The 18,918-nt window shown below is 40.7% G+C and overlaps 1 protein-coding gene across 1 annotated transcript in view; it reads right to left on the bottom strand.

Annotated features, from left to right (window-relative positions):
- Positions 1-18,918, bottom strand: part of LOC143903306 (uncharacterized) — a 61,281-nt gene that overhangs the window by 25,257 nt on the left and 17,106 nt on the right. The window lies entirely within an intron of this gene.

Genomic DNA, 18,918 nt, shown 5'->3' with positions numbered 1-18,918 from the left:
TTCCCAGCCTGTTTTGAATTCATGGGCGTCGTTCAGTCGTATCCCCACAACGTATTCGAAGAGCCGCCGCCGAAGTGAAGCTGTTCCCCCTATTACGCATGTACTTGTCACGGAGGAAAGAGCCTCTCTCTCTCTCTCGCGCGCGCGCGTCCCGCCGAATCCCGTGCGGGTTACCAGAGATTTATACGAATCAAGATACTCCAGCGTGATTGCGAGAGCCCTGAATCTGCGAAGATATATCTCAGGTGCGAAGAAGAAGTACGTTAGACGAGGTAGGAAGAGGGACACGAAGGGAGATTCTTTCTCGCGGTGGAGGTTCGGAAAACGAACTCTTCGGTTTGATCCCTCGTCGAGTTACGGCTCCGCCGATCCGCGTAAGGCTCGCAATTCGCATTTTCTGACGGACAGGATTCGGGCGGGAGCGCGTTAAAAATCCTTAAGTGCATTCCGACAAGCGGTCCGCTCGACATGCACGAGTACTCAAGCACTCGAAATTTGGAGTAGGTTCGCGAGGAGCGAACGCACCTATGAAAATCCCGGTCGGGAAATCAGTTTCTCAACGGTACGGAGATTACAGCGATATGCGGGGTGTACCATACACTAATCTACGGTCGCGTTAATACTTAACGAAGTAGTTCCGAAGTGGTGTTTGCAGCGTAATGTCTTCAGCACACTTTGATCGAGCAGCTGCTCGCTCACATTGTACGCGCAAGGCTGAGAGATCTTTCGTTACCTCATCGCTTTTTGCTCTTTAAGTTAAAAAATAAGAAAAAATGTAAAAAACGTTACTTATAATCGAAACGAAACAATTTGTTACAGATATTTATACTCTTCGAAGCTTTAAGTTATCATTAAACTTTAAATTATTGCACTTTACATTATTGAAGAATTTCTTTTTTTAATGCAGTATCAAAAATAAAAGTTTTAGGGAAATTTACTTTCTAGATATTTATTTTATTTGTTTAATCGTGCAGAAAAACAACTTTTTATATTCGTGTGGTAAATATTCTCGTAAATGATGTCCATAAAAATATTTATATACGTATATTCTTCTTTAGCAAAAAAATAATCTTCTGGAAAGTTTTCTAACACAGGAATAATTTATAATCTTTTTAAAGATAAACTTCAATTAGTCAAAGAAATAATTATTAAAATAAAAAACGTTTCGAATTTGCGTTATATTTCAATCACAAATATCACAGGAAATTAGGAACACAATGGCGATTGTTTTATAATATCGTGGAATCAATCGTCGCTCCATGAGCAAAAAATCATAAGAGGTTTAACGACTCCTGTTTCACAGACACTAATATCTTGTTTTTCAATCAATTTTCATTCAAAGCAAGCTTTACTTTGTACTTAAGTAGAAATTTAATTAAGAGTTTAATTGCTAAGATAATTAATGTTGAAATTTGACAAATTGCCGGTCTTCCATCAAATTTTCCCCAAGAGTGGATTGACTGAAAACCCATCAAAGAATTTGCGGTTAAGAGATGGAACGATTAGTTTAAGTACATATTTTAATGACGGTTTCCTGAGATCTTTCGCGGAGTCGAATTTTCTTTAACGCAAATTTAATGAGAAACTATTATTGCTTGTAGCACCCAAAAAATTTTCAATAGCAAATATTTTTACAATTAAATATAAAACTAAAACTTTTATTAGATATAATTCAAACCAATTACAAACGACTATATGACGCATTATCAATATCTCATGATTTGCAATGATGCATAAACTTTACATTTACAACAGCATCGAATCTCTTTATATTAATATAAAAAAATTAATTATAAGTGGTTACATTTAAGAAGAGCAGTGCGTGTACGCGATTTATCTCCTTACCTGAAACGCGTTCAAACATTTGTAAGAACAACCTTAGTCCGCCGGTAGCTTCTGTCGAGAGTCGTCGAGTAAATAGCCCGAATGGGACTCGTCTCAGTAAATATGTCTCCTGATACGTCACGGAGCTTTCGCGTTACACGGCATCATTTATAAGATGAAGAAGACGGTTATGGCACAGCGGAGTAGTGATAAATAAGTCTGAGACGCCTAGTTGTACGAGTTTCAGCTTCGAAAGGAGTAAAATCAGGCCGATCGCGATGTGTGCAACGAATATATACTTGTGCGTTTACAATACACGATGTTATTTACACTGTCGGAATAGCTTGCAAATTTCCAACCCCCGCTGGGATTGTTGGCGCAATTGAAAGAAAACTGTTCTATATGTGCAGCAATAAACACATCGATACAACAAACATATCCGTCGTTCTTCGATAAATCAGTTACCAGAATAGTTGCCAGCGAATATCGAATGCAATTCTTTTTGTTCTCGTTGCAGGAAGAGTTCTTACGAACCGTAATACGGCGAAATAGTATGAAGGGGCAATAAAAACGGAGAGACGTCACGCCGACGGACAAACGATCGTCGCTATTACCATTGGCCTGTCGTAAACGCGAGAGGCGGACGCGCGCGTCCGCGCGGTATATTAATGCATTCAGCCGCTCTATTTATGATCCACTTCCACCCCAGGAGTCGTTTACTTTCAATTCTCGGGTGTTCGATTAATTTTCGTATCGATGGCGCCCGGGAGCTCGCCGCCCGCGCCGCCGCCGTCGCCGCTGCCGTCACGCGCCACCGTGAAATTTATGGCCCACGGATTTCGCGAACTTCGCCTCGGGTTATGGCCATCGCGATCGCGGAAAAATCGATATACCCGACGCGTTGTGTCGAACGGACGGGGATATTTAAAAGGGACTGGCTCACGAGCTATTTGCACCGAAGCCGCGGTACGTATACCGCGAACACCCAGAGGCGCGATACGTATTCCCTGCGAAATAACGGCGATTAAACTTTATGGGTCCCGGACAGTGCCGGAGGGCGCGCCTCTCTTTTGGCCGATCGGCGAAACACGCGGAAACCTGAAGCTGATTGCGGAATGTGGCGCTTCGCGGGGTCAGCCCGATCGTTATTAATACACCGGTTCCGTTCCTGAAATATGGTTTTACACCCTCGTTCGCGCGCGCGTACAGTGACAGCGAATCGGTGCACGTGCGGATTCGAAATGGAGTAAGAAACGAGCATATATATACATATGATCGATATTTCGTACGTCGATATTTCGCACATCTGGTGAAATGTCCGTACATGACGTATAGAGTTAAATTTGCATTTATATGCTACAAAAGTGCCACCTTTGCTGTGATTAAACGGACGAAATTAATAAAAGTTAAATGGGAAACGTAAAAACGAGATTTCTAACGATAATGAAAGCGACAAACGATTTTAATTTTCGACAAAAAATACCGTGCTGCTTTTAGCAATAAAGCTTTATAATCTTTGTGACAAAAACGTTAAACGAACTCTTTTTTCGCACATTCGTTAAAGATCTTAGCGAGACTTGATTCACGGATGCGGACGGTTATCCACTCTGGCTTCCGTGTACGTCCATCGATCTGGATGTCGTCATCGTTCTGGGCAGACACATTCCCCGCTGTGGATATTATTCGCTCCATCATAGATATATGGATACGCGTGTCACAGTGCGCGGGCGTATATTCCCGTGCACCATCTCCGGAATATAGCCCAACTGTCGCCCGCGAATCATACGACACGGTGCTGTCATCGCGACCCATCCGGTGTAACCCACTTTTCCAGGCGGAATTCTTTCCTTCTCAAATGCAGCGCGGGCGTAAAGTATTAACCAATGACGAGAGTGGCGACGGAAGCGGAGGATAGATCTGGAGATCGGACGGATATCGAAGTAATAGTCAATGGGACACGTCCATAAAACTGATAATATAGAAATATATATACTACGATAATAATTCTAATTAATTATCTGTCAAAACTCAAGTGAAAGTATACGCCTTGTGATGCATCTTCTAGTGATTTGAAAATGATTTGTTGCCCGAATACTGCGTCATTTTGGAATTACGTAAGAAGGCGCGCGCGCGCGCGCGTTATATTGGGAAACAAGTCGGAGAGAGTTCCAAACTTATATTAAAACAATAAAAACGGAGGACGCGTCGCGTCATCGGAACTCGGTGCCGAAGATATTCCTGTACGTGACAATCGTCGCGATTTCGCGTGTGACCTAGAACGAACCGGTCGCAGATGTTACGGTAGCCGATATACGTCTGTGACATTCTGATATGTGCGGAAGAACAGCGGAGATCGATTTGATGTATAGCGTTGTCGCGTCGACAGAAGAAGGAACAAGCAGCACGCGCGACGGTATTCCCGTTTCTTCTTTTCCTGCGCCTCGACATTCTTCTTCCCGGGGCCGCGTTTTTCCCTCTCCCTCCCTCCCTCCCTCCCGTGGGCCTTCGAAAAATTACGAGTACGTGTAACTCGGTTGCAACGTGTAACGCGTCGTTGAGCCGATACAGGAAAAGGCATTCCAGGCCATTGGTCAGGACGGCGCTTAAGCGACGTTCTATCTTTCGTCGGTGTGTGTCACCGGTGCTCTATACTCTACGGCGATTGAGCCCCCGAGGGGGCCCTTGTCTCTCTCGTCGGTCTCCCGCTTTGCCGCGCGCTATCTCACATTGCGCTCAAGGGGAGACTGGAGCTATCCTCTCTCTCCTTTTCTTCGTCGCTGCCTTTCGTCCTACCATCGCGCGCCCAGTTTCCGTGTCCTCGTCTCTCGACTTCAAAGCCTTCCCCCCAGTCTCTCCCTCGCAATAAGATCGTCGGTTTACAGTAGACACTGCGAGACAAAAGCCGCTCCTTACCTAGCTATTCCGCGTCCCGCCGCCTTCGATCCATTTCCGTTCTTCTTCCCATCATCGTTCTCATCCTCTATACTCATTCGTATCTGTTTGATTGCCGCGCGAGAGGGATATTGCGTTGCGGAGGGCGTAAATAAGGCTGATACAAAGGTAAGCCGCGCGGAACAATGCGTGAAAGCTTTCCTTTTGAGACGTGACGAATGAGTCAGAATGGGATGCACGCGTGGCGCACCGTGACGCGACAGCGAGATACGCGGCGGCGGCAGCGGCAGCGGCAGCGGCAGCGGCAGCGGCGGCGGTCCTCGTGAATGTCGAGTGGATGTCAGATTCCTCGGGGCCACTCCGGGGGAGACTGCAAGCGCGTGTTACACCAACACGGTCTTTCGCGCAATTAGCCACGCGCCCGTGCATTAACGTACAGATTTATGGAGGTAATTAATGCTTCCGTATGCGAATTATTGTGTCCTATTTGATACCCGATTTGCCGGCGATGCAGCCCAATTTCTACACGCCGTCGTGCTTTCATACAAGGGGCTCCGAGGAAGCCCACGAAAGTTTCAACTTATTTATTTCCCATCGCGAAAACTCAGAACGTAGAGCGACGGCATAAACGTAGAGAGTCAGAGTTATTGTACCAATCACTACTGCTCAGGTGTGAAGACTATTTCGGTTTATTTACTTGCGGTCGATTCGCGCGAGGTTTATCGAAACATTACGATTATTCCCTTTAATTGGAAACGTATAAACTTCATATATATGCCAATAACACGCTCTTGATTGCGGTAATTCTGTGATAATATCATAGTGTATTATAGAATGTGCTTGTGTTGGTGATTTCGGCAACAAATCTGAATGCGCGAAGTATACCACGTGGCGAAGCAATAATGTAATTGACAAAAGCACGAAAACCGTGTGTCAGCGAATTTTTGAAAGCTTTTATAGGATAGGTTACGGAGGACGCACACAAAACTGGATTGCGGAGAAGTTGATCGAGTCTCATAACTACACTAACATGATGATCGTGATATAATTTACATGCGGTACATGCAGTGGTATAATGACCAGAGTGTGCCGCAACAGGCGGAGACAATCCGCAGTTACCGGGCTGTCACGTCGACTTGATGTATTCATCGGACCAACTATTGTCACCTGTATGACGTAAAATGTAACGAAATCGAGCAATTTTTAATAATTATCGTTAAAATAGTAACGTGCGACAAAGTAAAATATTCGTTAAAGAATTTGTAACTACAAAGATGTAACTACGCGATTTTCGATGTACCTCGCATGCAAGACTACTCATTAGTGAGGAAATAATTTATTATTCAAGACGAAGAATTATAAAGAAGTCCGCCTTGCAGCGCGCTTTGAGACCGCGGGACGCCAGCTGTAAGCTTTCTTGGGCAAAGGATAAAACTGACTGAAAGAGAAAGAGAAAGAGAACGAGAAAGGATTATGTTACGTCGAAAACGACGACGCTAAAGTCGACGGTATTAGTTCGCTGTCTGTGTGCGCGCGTGCAACTTTCCAGTAAATTCAGCATGTTTCTGCTGAGCTTGGAAAATCTGCGAAACGGTGACCCCTTCGCCGTCTTGGAAAATTATACGGCGGTCGAAAATCTTCACTAAATTTAACTCCGCAAAATATTATCCTTCCAACGAGCGTCGTTCAGGGCACACGTACGTTCCGTGCCCGCCCTCGCTACGTCGGTGGTAACGGCACAATCTATACATTCACGATAGCCCGTGCGCCTTCTTCGTTCTTCGTGTAACGGCGAACGGTTTACGTCAGAATGTTATACACCGCCAGGCGCAATTTGCGTATTCGGATCCTCGTCTTTGGCTCGTGCTGGATAAATTCCGCGCTATTTCAAGCGAGAGTTCGGGGTGTTCGATGTAATTCTGACGACTTCTCACCGACTTTCTTTGGACTTTTTAACGCGAAAGCAGCGAAGATTTATGCGGCAGTTAAAAATCCGGCCGTATAAATATATTACCGGAGCAAATTTCCCGAGTGTACATTAATCTGAATTTTTGTCCCCGTCATCGTGACCTTCCTGTAATATATACGTAATCTACAGACGCACTTCATCATATAATTCTCCGTTTGCACGACAAAGACGAATAAATTTTTCAGATTGCATCCGCAAACGAAGAACGAATTTTGCGCGTTAAACGGAATGCAATCCTATATGACTTTATGTTTACAGTCGAATAAATAATGTTCATGTAAATTTCTATCTTCGTTAATAATTTTCACAATTCGAAGTGTTTTTCGGCAACTAGTTTGTAACCAGGTCGCTTGAATCGATACATTTCATTTTATATAGGCAGTTTCATAGATCGATTGCCTCGCTACAGCCATCTTAAGCCTCCCTGGACGTTATGCTCGACACTCGGGACGACGAACTGGTATTAACCGCTAGTCACTAACCCCGAGAGTAGATACGGTGCATTTCGGTTAAACTCGGCAGAGCACCCAGCGACTAGTTAAGCTTTCCGATAAACTCGTCAGCCGTTTGAATCGACTGTACGGTATCAGCTTCAATTTACCGTCGGCTGTAGCGCACAATTCCTTTCAGCAAAGGTGGACAAGCATCTCGCGCGCTCGTGCGCGCGCCATACTATCGGAGAAACGAAACTGGCGGTTTTGCGAAAGTGCGTATGTGCGTCCGGTGTGTCTATGAACATTGATGTGCACGTGTCAAGTATACGCGCGTGTGCACCGTGCCGCTCTCTACGAAGGGACGCTTTATTAGACCGTGCAGGTCTGAAGCTCGGTCACGGGGTTGACGAGGAACGAAGTGGATGCGGAAACACGGGCGGAGGGAAAGAGCCGTGTACCGAGCGGATGAAAACGAGGGAGATTGAAAGGGAGTGAAACGTGCGCGCGGAACACAAGCGGCCGCCGAGATCGAATCCGGGGGGATAAGGGACGACGAGGGGGCGAGCCGGGGAATTGATGGACCGGCGAAGAACAGAACGGCGGAGAATCGGTGATTTTAGATGAGAAGGCCGTTAGACGGGACAAGCCGAGAGAACGTCCAGGGTTCGACATCTCTTCGAAAGGACCTTCCTGGATGGAAAACAATGGGCCCCCGCCGCGTGCATCTATCGGTTCCCATTACGACGACGATGACGATTTTGACGATATGACGCCGAGAGTTTCCCGCTTGTTTATATCGATGATTCGTTAAGTGGCTGTTCCACCTCTTTCTCGCATCCTCCCCGTTCTCTCCGCCTCTCTCTTATTATCCGCTTCTCATCCCTGGTAACCTCGTCTCCATCTCCTCTCTCTCTCTCTCTCTCTCTCTCTCTCTCTCTCTCTCTCTTCCCCTCCCTCCCTCTCTCTCTCTACCGCATCACGATCGTTTAATGGAAGTCGACAGAGTCGAAGCCTCGAGGATAGGCCGCATGAAGCTAGATATGGTTTTCCTTCGGTGTTATTGGCCGATAATCTGCTGGTATCGACGGACGTGGAATTATACGGACATATACGTGTATACAGTGTGCGCCCTACAGTGATATAGAGCGGTATAACGTCGGATACACCGGCTGCAACGCCGCAACGGAACGGCACTGGCGGAACGGCGCACGTCAAACGGGAACTGCGAGCGCTCGCCATCCTACGGCGGCGGCCGTGTCCCACCAGGCCGCACGTCCGCGCGAATTAAACTTAACCACAATTAGCAGGACCCCGAGCTTCGTTCGGCGGCGCATATAACCGCGTGTAAATTGTAATAGCTATCCGACACCGGCAGCACCCGTCGGCGACGCGCTAACGCGCGTGCGCATATAGCTGTGTGTATATATATATGTGTGTGCATGCTCTGCGATGATGACACAGAATATAACATACGTACGATGAGATCGCGGACGTTGAATACAAGATCGCGAATCTATCGATCTACACGGTCAATAAGCCCTGTCGTCGGAGAGGAACATGACTAGGAAGTCGATGAACCGAACGCCGTGCAACAATGTACAAAGGATGGCGCCTGATAACTTATGTGCGAATCCCCTTTGAGCCATGTAAATCGAGATTCAATCATCTTTCCGCGCTCAATTTTCGTTCCCTACATAAAAAGATCTGGGTCATTCCGATTGCGCGTGATGGGAGATATCTAAGAAATTTAATTCTGCGTTTTTATCAGTCGCCATATTATACGCGCGTATTCGAAGGATTTACAAAGTCTGTCACGTGTTTATAAACAGAACTAAAAAGAACTAATGATATAAACTAATGCAATCGCGCCGAAAAAAACAAGAAATAAACAATTATTAATTTTTAATTTTCTGCTTATTCCAAACTCTATCTTTAATTATCTGTTACAAAGGATGCGGGTTCTCTCATGCTTTAATCCCGTAGACATATTGCTGTAATTTTGGTCTCTCAAATTTCGCGACTGACAATGGCTTCACCGGTGTGGAACATAATTCAAGTGTATAATTCAAGTGTACATATATCTATTACCTAGTCTAGACGGTCAATATCTTACATATATAATGACTGTCGTTGCGTGCATGAGAACTATGCAGTTTCAGTATATACTGTCAATATTAATATGTATTCTGGTCGTATGTATACGCACGTAAAAGAGAGGTGAAGCTGCTTTACTTCAACACATAAACCAGCTGCTTTACTTAAACATATATAAACATAGGAACGTTGTGGACACGAAAACAAAAGATATTAAATCGGTGTTGCTTGTACTTTCCATATATGAAAATGGGAAACATTAACTCTTTGAAACTCAGTGTGTTTACAATACGCAATCACCTTTTTTTAATCCCTCTCTGCCCTCAATCTCTGCCTGATGCTTTTGTTTGACTACTGCTTTTCCGTATATATTCACTGGCTACTAACAAATGTAAAAAGAGTTTCATTGTACTTGTGCGTACTGTGGGAAATAACGATTGTTCGCATTATTTCAGCAATATAAGATTCAGAATGCATGCATTAAAAAATTTAATTATGGTGGATATAAATTTATTTGATACACACGTAATGTTATTTTTTTACGCGTCTGAATATTAAATATATTAAATTTCCTTTTTTAATTCACTATGCGTATTTTTATAACAATTTATTATATGTATGTTAAACAATTTGACCATAAAAATTCTTCAATAAATTGAAGTAAATTTACTTCAATCTATTATAGTGTGATTTTCGTTAAATAAAAAAAATCTGTTATTTTTTTTTTTTTTCGTAAAAATAGTATGAAAAGTCTATCAAGTCTAAAAAGATTGTAATGAAAATTTTTAACATGATAAATAATACAGTTTCTCTTATATAAAAAAAATACTCTCTTTTGCGTTTTGTTTTAATAATAAGAATTATGATAGAGAAATTCAGCTCTTATTTCATCTTTCAGTCAGAATAAACGAATAAACTTTATAATTTTCCACATTATAAAGTTTATATTATACGTATTGCTAACTAAAACTAATCACATGCAACTGGGTTATTTTACTGTTTTCATATATATAAATCTTCTTTCTGTACTTATTTCTTTTTAATTTATCATATTTCTTAAATAATATCTGCAAATGGAAGATACGTGCATGTGTCAATATCGATTACAATTATAAAGATGTACAAAATGTTCATTTGCATGAAAATAACATTTACGGAATCTAAACTTCCGATCGATATTCCCCTCGATTCCATCAATATTTACGATATATATACTGATCACAATTCAGTATTCGCTGCGTATCTAATTTCCGTTATATATTCGTAGCCTGTGGCAATAACTTTCGCGTGATATCTATGTTACGCAGCCGTCGCCGTAAAGCCATTTGCAAAACATTAATTGATCGGTGGCAAATCATAAATTTCATGCTAATGATATCCAAAATGCATTTCATTAACGTATACTCTATTCCATTGCTTATAATATTACAATTGTAACAGCGTAACCAAATTTACAGCGTTATTTACTAAAATATCTAACTGTGCTTGAGCAATATTAAAATGTGTAATAACAAAATTATATATTTAAAAACTGTTTTTTTAAGTGTTAAAAAGTTATTTCAAAAAGTATTTGCAAAAGAATATATGTAATTTGCTTTAATATTCTCAAATGTTAAAACGTGTTTAATAATTCAGTAATAAAATGGAGGGATAATGCACTTTGCTCTTTGATAAAATGATGAAATTATATGTGATAATGTGAATTGTATTAAGGCAGAATTATCTCATCTTCATTCTTATCTATTAGTAATAAATTCTTGAAACTTTAACCATCTCGGAATAACCGATACAATTTAGTACTCCGCACACAAATCACGTGCATATACTTTAGTGCAGAACTTTAGAGGCTTTTACGACTAGTACTCTGGGCACTCTCGAAAAATTATCTTAAAAAGTCTTTTGCATACATACATATACACATATACAGATTATATTTCTATAATTTTATCCAATTTCAGAGTACTTCGTGTCTGCGAACTTGATGGATGGTGTGAATAAAATGTAGAAAATGTTTTTACTTTTATTTATCACTAAAAAATGCCTCGAAAAGCGTGAATAAAAATTTTGTGAATAATGCTTATGCTAAAATATTCGTTATTGTCAGTAGAAGCAACAAATGATGTCTGTGAAGTTGGCCCCCTTTTTCAAAATTCACAGACATAAGCAAATGTTATGAAAATATATGCATAAGAGAGGCATTAACTATCTGCAAAAGCAGATATTTCCGTAAAAATATAGTTAACCCGGTTAGTGACTTTATTCTGCATATTTCAAACGTAGTGGCGTTTACTTCTGCTTAGTTTGTTGCATATTACAAAAAAATATATATGCGGTAACGGCCAACTGTGAATAAATGCTCTCTGTATATTGTATTTTTGCATGTACAATATCTCCGTTAAAATTCTTCATGCTCGGCATATAATTGAAAATAAAAAGTATAATCGAATTAAATTGATTATATATGTATGTATATATGTATGTCGTACAATTTTCTATCTTAATACCATATTTATCAAAGAAAAATAAACACAATAAATATAATTCTATAGACCTGAGATATAGTCTGTACATAAATATATGTATATTATCCATATAAAGAAAGGATCCAAAGTTATTACATTCGTTTTTCGCGATTACTTCATTCTTATTTCTTCAATTATTGATTTTTATAAGAAAAATAAATATGACTTATCATCGTGTGATGACGAAATAAGATGACGCAAATTTCGTCATTTCAGACTTTTGCGTCAGCTCTTCATTCCCACCTGAAGATAAGAAGAGACGCAACGTCTTCTGCGGAAAAAAGTTCCTTGGCCGTCGCGCCGAGTCAAGGCCCGCAATTGTCCGCCTCGTTCGTATAGTCGTAGGTCGCGGATGTAGGCTTTCATTATCTTTCAGGCGCGGCTCTCTCTCTCTCTCTCTCTCTCTCTCTCTCTCTCTCTCTCTCTCGCTCTCTCTCTTTATCACTTTATGTCGTGATCGTGCCAGTGTGCACTAGCCATCACGGTCTCATCGTGTTATCCGAGGAGGACATCTCGAGTTTCAGAGGAGAACAAACGGCACGTCGTGTACACGTCTACTGACGACCCTATAGAAATTGCGAGGACGTTCTCGAGACTTAATGAATGAGCCAGTGCCTGTATCTGTGTATATGTGTATGGAGGGACAGAGCAACGGTGGGTGCGAGAGGTGATGCGATACCGCGAGAGCGTAAGGAAGAAGTTGATGGCCGCTGAGTAGAAGACTAACCATTTTTCGCATTTCGCCCCCATTACATAATGCGGTCGCATAGAACAATTTTAATTACCAAGTCTCATGTTCGCGTACGTGAAAATTCAAAATAGGCCTTAAATAAATTATATATACATATATAACAAGTACGAGTTGCATGTTGCAGACAGGAAATGTTATATATTGGTGCCATCGTGTCGAATATCAATCCTCTTAAAACTGACTTCGCAATAAGGCTCGGTGTCGAGTGGGTGCTCAATGTCCGACCCGCGAAGGGTTAAAAATGCAGCTTCGGCGAGTTTCAGGGCTGTTCCCATCGAGGACGTCTTCGTTTATTCCTCGATATAAAGCCGTGACGAGCCACGTGTCGGATTAGCTTCGACGCCCTTGCCTCTTCCCGCGGCATTGTGCTGCAATTTGCTTCACGGCAGTGGGGCGAAGGTACGGCGGAGCCGGAGTTTTAATCTGCATCGGATTATATCCTCAAAGAGCGTTGCATTTCATTACACCGAAGCCATGCAGGAAAATGGGCCGGTGTTTGCGGACAGTGCCGGCCAGCGAAGCCATAGTGGAAATAAAAGACGTACTTTCGTCACGCCGGTAAATCCTTTCCCGTTATCACATTTAGACACCTGTCTATTTGCCATGGAGAATGAAAAAGTACCGTTGGAATATATCACGTGATCACGTACAACACCGTGTTGCTTTCAATATAAAGTTCCAAAGTAATGTTCGTTACGCTATTTTGACGTGTCGTGCCGGATTAAATATGTAATTACGTAGTGTTCGAAATATCGACGTCGATCTCTTTTACTGTATTTCGTATGGTATACTCATAAGACTTTCATTTCAGCCCGAGATACAATATTTAACGCACTGATCATAAAACATAGTTAATTTATAGGAGGATATGATACTCTTTAAAAACCATAAAAATGCGGCATTTAATATCTCTGTACGGCAAAGATATACGGATTTTTGACAGTTCGCACATAGAGCTCTGTAGTAATTCCATGCCGACGCAGATGTTACAATGGTAAATGGTAACAAAATGCCGACTTTGAACGAAGCTTTTGATGCATCGTGCAGCAATTGCAGACGATACATGGAGTTATGGTTTATGATGCAGTAAATTCAATGGTGTCGCGCGAAATTCGGGCCAGTACGGTTATCGGTAGGAATACCTTCGGTCAATTTTAAGAGAAATAGGCGAGGTGTATTTTTCGTTTTTTACTGATTAGGTATGTCCAATTAATTTTAATGTACGAAAAGATTTGTAGAAATACAAATAGGGTAAATATAGGTACATATTAAAATGCCATTTGTATAATATACATAATTCACGTTTTGGTTTAAAATACTCAAGTTGTCGACGACAGTTTGCGGAGAAATCAAGCTGTAGTAAGATATTGCTACTTTTTTAAATTTCGTCGTTCCCCGTCGCAGCGCCAGACTTGTATTCAAATAATGTATTATGCAAAAGTACTGCCGCCTTGGCCAACAACCAAGTCGAAAGAGCAAAATGTGCGGTGTTAAGGCGGAGACATGCCTAACGCGCGAACAATCGTCTGCATATGTTCCTGTACGAGTTCTTGGAAAACATTCAACTATATGCTGTTATTTACCGTAAGGAAGCTTAATGACAAGAACTCGAGAATCCTTCGATTCTTCTGTGCATATACCATTAAGTGTGTATCCGGTCGCGATGATGAAGAGAAAAAGGGAACGAGCGCGCGCCAGCAGTTTAAGATAATGTTTTCATTGGCGCTACCGGCGGTTATTTTACTACGTGTCCTTAAGGTTCTTCCCATCCTGTTTTATAATATCTGTCGGATACCTCGCGAGATTACAAAAACAACACGATCGCGCTTCCGTCCTTCCGGAGCAAGAGAAAGAAAATACTCGCCGTCATTCTGGGAAGTCGTAAGTGCACGGACAACGGTCGGCGTTCGCTTATCTTCAGGTGACGACTTACGATCCAATAAAGTTTTTGTCCTTTCCCCCACCCCCTCTTTCCTCCTCCCGGCACAGCTGTGATCCCGATCCTCTTTCCCGCGGGATGTGTTTCTGATTGGTAAAAGTTACCATGGTTTATAAGTTGATTAAGGGCGCAGCGGGAGATGATGTCGAAGATTCTGTTTGCACAGGTAACCCCGAACTCGGTTTCATCGCGGTGAAGTAAGTTCAGCGACGACGCTCCTGTTAAGACGCGAGAAAGTCGCGACTTCTCTTAACTGGGGGAGGAGGAAGGGAAAGGGGCTAAAACCGAGTTGTGCAAAAAATATAATAACAAAAAAAACATTGTTCGTATTATACGCCGCGGTACTCAAACAAACTACATCTGCTCCACGATAATCGAATAAATTGGGGTAGTATAAATTTCGAAAAATTAAAAAAAGAAAACAGCCTGGAAAGATGCCGATTCTTTCACCATTTAACTAAAAAATTTCTAATCGTGTAAACATAAAATAATGCAAAAAATTAAGATTAAATTGACGTCGGAAATAACATTTTCAAATTGTAAAGAAGTTAGTTTTAAAGACCCTTAAAAATCGTAAGCATTTATCAAATAATTGGCAAATTTTTTCATGTGCTAATTAAATATTTGCAAACTGTACAATTTCAGAACAAAATATTACTTGAAACTTGATTTCCCAACTCGTTTTCATAACGCATTTCTATTTCGTTTTAACATCGATGTTTACCGTTTCACTTCAGTTGTAAACGTAAAAGCGCAAATTAACACGTCAAATAAGATCCGAATTTCAAGTTGAAACCTGAAGCACTGATCCGCACGGAGAATAAAATCGGGAAGACCGAACATTAAATAATCTTTCCGCGGCAAAATATCCAACAAATTCATTAAAAACGAAATCACGGAAGCAAAAAGTGGGGAGCATCAAACAGATATTTCATAGACGTCGTAATTTGCCATTGCCAGGCTTGATAGCGCGGTTATACGTGTCGAGCGACGCATAAAACCACAATAAATCTCACTCAAATAACAAATCCCGCCCATATTATCGAGTAATACATGATATTCCGATAGGTTGTTCTTTACGGTCGTGTAAATCTCGTATGGATGATGCGAGGGGTAAAAAAAAGAGAGAAAGATGTGGAAATAATGCGTGGAGAGAGAATTCTTTCATAATCGTAGAAATATCTGAACGAAATAATTAAAATCTAAAGAAGGGAAATAGAACCAAATCTGATCTCGTGAAACTCCTGGAAAATATGAAAAATTAATATGTTGATAATTACAGGCGGTTGACATGCGCCTTTCAAATATGGCCAATTCAAAATCAATATACCTATATGTGATTATATATATAAATACATATATAATGTATCATATCACATGACGTGGTGAGAACCTGATCGGTATCGTACGTTAATGTCAATGAAAGATAGACAAGGAGTACACTTTGTACTTCTTTTGCGCTTTTTATATCTCTTGTTTCTTAGAGCCAATTTTACCAAAGTCGGTTAACTGTAAACTTTAACCTTCGGTTAAACTCACTCTTCCTCTCTTTTTAACTGCCCCCTTAGAAAAAGACGAAGAGTGAGTATAACACTCCATTCTCGTTGCCTCATACGCGCACTTTGCGAATGTACAATAGAATAAGCGATATATCACGCATGATCTAGCGCCGATGTCGGGTTATAAGGTATTAAAAGATAACGACAGCATATATTGGTATCTGCGTAAGAGCGCACGTCAGTTGCGCAAAATTTATTCGTGCCGGTATGCGCAGATTAACCTTGGGAATATCAAGCCGCGAAATGTACAACAATGTAAACACCAACTATTATTGGGATGAAGTTATCAGAAAATACGAGTAATCAGTACAGTTAAAAAATATTTATTATACACGATATACGAGTATGTTACAGTGTTTTACTTTGATAAAATAATAAATATTTAATGATAAATATTCGTAATTACAAGCCAGAGTTAAACCGTTTGTCTCTTTTGCGGTATGTCATGTCATTGAAAACGTAATTTATCAATTTCCGTATTATTAAAGATATTCTGGCGTGTGTTATATCTATATTTGCGTCACATCGTGATAAAAACAAGAAACTGATAAGTATAACAGCATATCAATTATAGTCGCGCTTTTCTATTTTCATTCATCTAAAATTTAAAATGCACTTATCGGCAGGAAGTGTCTTGTTGTCATTTTATTACATATACATACCGAGATATTTTACTGATAATGTGATTTTCAACGTCCGCATTAGATATCGGAAATACGCATATCGTGTGTCGCAAATATATGTATATGCGAGTATTATCTATCATTATAATGTATCATAATAATAATTAATAATTAATAAACAATTTGATGTATATTTATCATATATGTAATAATATTACAAAATAAAAAATTATAGTTGACTCTAAATATGTATTAGCAAAAATTATTTTATATGATTACACTTTCTTGCGTTCTGCGATATATCTTCAATCTTTAATCATAAAATTACTGTCAAGTGATATTAAAATTCGATGAATTTTAATGTATCCAAGATATAATTATCCACGAAATTGAAAAAAAAAACTAAAATGAGCTCTGCGGAATTAAACTTGCAGTGTTCTTTTTTCAACAAGAAATTTATTAAAGCGCAAAATAAAACAATTTGTCGCGTACTACAACCGTAACTACAACCGAATGTGCGATGCTACGTATTTGCACAATTACTTATTTAGTAATAAATATGGTAAATACATATTAATAAATATTGAAGTTATATCGTAATAATAATTAAAATAACAATTAAAAAAATTGTCGACAAATAAATCGGAAAATAAATCTTTTCAGCAAGAGATCAACTACCTAAAAGTTTTTCCTGGAGGCAAACTACTTTTTCCGGCGCGAATAAACTTGTACTGGCAACGCCCCGGCCGTAAGAAACCGTTGTTTCCGCGACAAGATATCTTCCACGCTCTCAGAAACGTTCCCTGCAAATTCGACGAGTTTCTCGACAAGACGTTAGCCGTAAGAAGCTAGCAGACCGACCCGGTTGTTCCTGACCTGGGCAATTCGTTACTACCCCCTCGCCGCCCTCGTCGGCGCTGTTCCTTCGTTACTCGCACTTATATGTGTGTGTGTATATATATATATATATATATATATATATATATATATACGCAATACTAATTTCCCAGATCCCATGAAACCCACGGTTGATTTCTTCCACGATTCGTATTTTCGGGGCTTTTTACTATCACGCCGTGCATCCGGGAAGATAATATCGTTACAATTTTGCAAAGAAATTTACAATTTGCTATCATCTCGATTATCTCGATTAAAGCGACCAAAGTAAATACGTTAGATAAACCTATATCTAGACGTATAATTATGACGCGTAAACAGCATCAGAAATTTTTATGGAATAATGTTAGAAAACAATCTTCAGAGAATTGATTGTTCCAAATTATTGAATATTTGCCTATAGTAATATTCCATAAAAAGAAAATTTATATAATTCAGATATCGCAAAATATTCTACGATAATCATCTCCCTGTCAGTCAATTACGTTAGAAGACGAAAGTTCTATTTTTCTTTTTACTTAAGCGTAATGACAATCCAGGTGAAATGCGCTAGCAGAAATAGAAATGTTTCTATCGTTTAAAAGTGCGAGATAATTAAGACGCGTCAGCAGCGAAATGCTGCTCGATCGAAGTCGATGGCGAATTTCGGATTTCCGTGGACGATCAAAGCCGTGGACCGTAATTTCATTTTGCATTTAGCTGTGTCAGCTAATGAGATCCCCGCGACGTCATCCCCGGAGATTATGATGGGTAATGTATCGCCCGGAGGCCCGTGCCCGTGCCGCTGCGTTTCGCTCGGCAAAAGTTTACTCGACAACATTTTTCCTCGTATCGCAATTATTAGTATATTTCGTTCGGTGCTCCTGGCGGCTTTATTTGCACGGATTATCCGCATTATTCAAATTCCCTTATCCCGTGGACGCGTTTGATGAAACCTTTTACCCTCGGAGACGACAACGCGAGGCGTTCGGGTAAGGCTTAATCATCCGCGCTCTAATTCCCTACAGAACCTCAATCTCGGTATAAGAACTCGGATTGCCAAAACAGACGATACGCATATTACTGTACATTTTCGCGGGACAAAGGGTTTGCTTAATCTCTTTAATGTCTGTCAATGCGCCTCTCCGTTAAGCTCGAACGCCAGGATTCCTCAACGTTCTTGCGCCGGAATTATTTCCTGACTAAATTGAGCTCTAAAATGTGCCCTCGTAGTAGGACTATGCAAATTCCCGTGCACATCAGTTAAAAGCCGGTAATAAATGGAACCCATTTCGAGCGCGTGATTTCGGCGATAAAGGGAAAATAGTAACGTGCGGAAATGATCTCCTTTCCGAACGGTTAGAGGAGTTTCCTACTACAATAAACATTGGCGACGATGATAATAGCAGCTATGTAGACACATACATTCCGTAAA

Source organism: Temnothorax americanus, unplaced genomic scaffold (genome assembly GCF_048541705.1).
Source record: "Temnothorax americanus isolate GAGA-0224 unplaced genomic scaffold, ASM4854170v1 Scaffold45, whole genome shotgun sequence".
In the NCBI taxonomy this organism is placed as follows: domain Eukaryota; kingdom Metazoa; phylum Arthropoda; class Insecta; order Hymenoptera; family Formicidae; genus Temnothorax; species Temnothorax americanus.
Note: the sequence above shows the minus strand (reverse complement) of the source record. Positions and strands in the feature narration are given on the sequence as shown.